At 43.6% G+C, this 3200-nt stretch overlaps 1 protein-coding gene across 1 annotated transcript in view; it reads right to left on the bottom strand.

Moving 5' to 3' along the window:
- amph (amphiphysin) overlaps positions 1-3200 on the bottom strand; it is a gene marked incomplete at its 3' end in the record, with an annotated part of 130644 nt that overhangs the window by 123378 nt on the left and 4066 nt on the right.

The raw sequence follows: 3200 nt of genomic DNA, 5'->3' as shown, positions 1-3200 counted from the left end.
CTCCTCTGAGTTTCCAGACCTGAAGGCAGTGTTCCTGGCTTCCAGCAGGGTACGCACCTCTGCATTCAGCCAAGGTTTTCTGTTTGGGTAGCTTTTAACATTTCTGATAGTGGAGACGGTGTCAGTACATGTACTAATGTAACCCAGAACTGAGGATGTGTATTGGTCAAGATCAAGCGAACCTCCATTTTCAGCAGCTTCTCTGAAAACCTGCCAGTCTGTTCGGTCAAAACAATTTCTCAGTATGGGGCCACTGTCCTGGATCCAGCATTTAACTTTCTTTTGTACCGGTCTGGAGCGTCTCAGCGGGGGCATGTAAGCAGGAGCCAGGAAGATTGAGATGTGGTCTGACAGTCCTAGGTGGGGGCGGGGTTCGGCTTTGTATGCATCTTGTACGTTCGTGTAAACACTAACGTTCGTTTAACGCCACTTATGGACAGTTTTCAACTAAAAAAAGTAACGATTAAACTGACAACTCTGATTTTACTTCAGACACAGCATTACTGCGGTTAGCCGGTAGAAGTCAGATCTCTATCGTAGGCTAAATTTCTATTGTTTCTACCGTGTACCGTTTATATCGCGCATTCCTAGTCTCCAGCAGTAGAACATGTTCACTCTGAGGGTGTGGATGATGCTTGTTGCACACAGATACCTGGTTGTCAGTTTGACAGCACTGACATATTGTCCCTCACATTCCACCAGCAGGTCACTGAATTCACTGAGGTTAGGGTTGATGCAGACTTCTGCACCTCTGTGTCTCTGCCTGAATCTTCTCTGGGGTTCTCTGGGGTTTAGGGCTCTGATCATCTCTCTAATTGACATGAGAACAAAACATCAACAATAACATGGTTGTGTTATTATTGATCAAAAACATTAACTAGGCTGAGAGATACTGGTTTAACTGGTCAACAACATCCTTTACAGCTTAATTTACCTCCACCGTGCAGCTCCACTGTAGAACGACAGCAAACTTTTAACAACAAAGTCTGTGACTGTCCTGTGGCCCCCACCTCACTTTTGTCTGTCCTCATATCTGGGTCAGAACCTCCTGTGAGGAGAACATTAACATAAACAGTGAACATTAGTGAACTGTTTAAGCAGCTGACTGGATGGATGAGCAGTTTTACAAGCTAAGATTTATCTGTTACTGTCAATCTTTAGTTAGCTTCTGAGTTTAGCTAGCTATGTAGATATTCATAAAATAAATTTACACACTAATATCTTAAAGTTAGCGTTACATGGATTCTAGTTTAATTCACCGCAATGTACGTGTTAAGCTGCAGTAACGTTAAACGTAAACTCACCAGCTGAAACATAGACACAGAGCAGTCCTTGGGAGTTCTTTGATGAAGACGAGTCAGGTCATGGAGATAATGAATCATGTAGTTCATGCTCTCTAACACTCACAGGCTGACTTCAATGCTGAGGGGGGGGGGGGGAGGCTGCTGTCCCCCTTAAAGACAAACACGGAGCAACTTTCCACTCGTAAATTAAAGCCGTTCGACAACACACACGCTGCACACGTGAACCCCGTCTGTGGGCGTCACCAGCACCATAGACATACATTATACATAGATTAGGTACGGCAGCTCTATACAGCTCTGGCTGTAAACACGTAGTTTGTCATGTGTCTGTGTTTTACATGCCTTCTTGCTGAAACCACGTGACACGTTACAGCCGATACCGAAACTTTACATCAAAAAAAGAGTGATATTTCAATCCAAACACGACCGGTGCAGTTCGGTTGGTGCGATAAAAGAACCTCGGTTCAGTACTCAGCCCTAGGTAAATATTAGACTAATAAAAGGTAATAACGGGCTAATAACAGGTAAATAATAGACTAATAGCAAACAGGCTAATCCCAGGTTAATAACAGGCTAATTACAGTTCTCAGCTGAGGTTTCATATTGCTAAAGCTGAGGTTAGGTTTATCTAACTAATCATTTAAATCTAACCTTTAGTGAACAGAAACAGCCAACAGGTTCCACAGAGTCAGTTTTTATTAAACGTCCTCCTCAGGAGATTCTGCAGTTCTAGAGCATGCAGGTGAGTGTTAACACAACACCAAGATGGAGAGACATCAGCAATGACCTCAGAGAATCACCTGCTGCTGCCCAGAAGAATCAAAGGCCATCAGAGAGATTTTTCACGAGTGGAAAACATTGAAGACAGCTGACAATCTTCACAGCTGATTCCCCCTGAAGGTCACACAGTGCAGTGCTCAAAGAAACGAGCTCCATCTCAGACTCCACAGTCGTCAGTTAGCAAGTCGAAGGTCATGGCTTTTTGGGAGCCTCTCTGAAAACAACATGGCAGCACAAGAGAGAAACACTTCTGGACCAAACGCCCTTCTGTTTACCCAGAATGCACTGCAGTGAACAGCTCCAGCTTTCAGCAGGTGCTTTGGGCTCCTGCCAGTCACTGAGTGGACCAGAGTTCCTCCAGAACCAGGAGAGGGACTGATGAAGTCCCACAGAGAACCACTGAGAGTTTTGCTGCTGAAGGAGGTTCTACAAGCTGCTGGGTCAGGTACCAGATCCTGGAAATGACTAACCTGTTATTAGCCTATTATTAGACTGTTATTAGCCTGTTTGTTATTAGCCTGTTATTTACATGTTATTAGCCTATTATTTACATATTAGCCTATTATTAGCCTGTGATTACCATATTAGCCTGCTATTAACATATTAGCCTGTTATTAACATATTAGCCTGTTACTGGCCTGTTATTAGCCTGGTATTTACATGTCATTAACCTATTATTTACCAGTTATTAGCCTGTTATTCGCTTATTATTAATCTGCTGTTAGCCTGTTATCACTCTGGGAGTGATAATGGATCCTTCCATGAAACTTAACAGTCATGTAAACATGATTGTTAAATCCAGTTTTTTTCCAGCTGAGGCGACTGTCTAAGCTGAAGCCCATACTGTCCAAAGACAACCTGGAGACAGTAATACATTCATTCATAACATCTAGGTTCGATTACTACAGTTCGCTCCTGTTTGGTATCAGTCAGACCTCCATTGCACGACTACAACTGGTCCAGAATGCAGCAGCCCCATTTTTAACCAGTACAGGCAAAAGAGAGCACATTACACCAGTTTTGGCCTCACTGCACTGGCTCCCAGTTCACCTTCGAATCCAGTTCAAAATACTCCTGTATGTCTACAAATCACTGAACAGTGTCGCCCCCCCCCCC

Source organism: Nematolebias whitei, chromosome 9, assembly GCF_014905685.2.
Source record: "Nematolebias whitei isolate Nwh7 chromosome 9, NemWhi1, whole genome shotgun sequence".
Taxonomy (NCBI): domain Eukaryota; kingdom Metazoa; phylum Chordata; class Actinopteri; order Cyprinodontiformes; family Rivulidae; genus Nematolebias; species Nematolebias whitei.
This window is presented reverse-complemented; position numbering and strand designations above follow the sequence as displayed.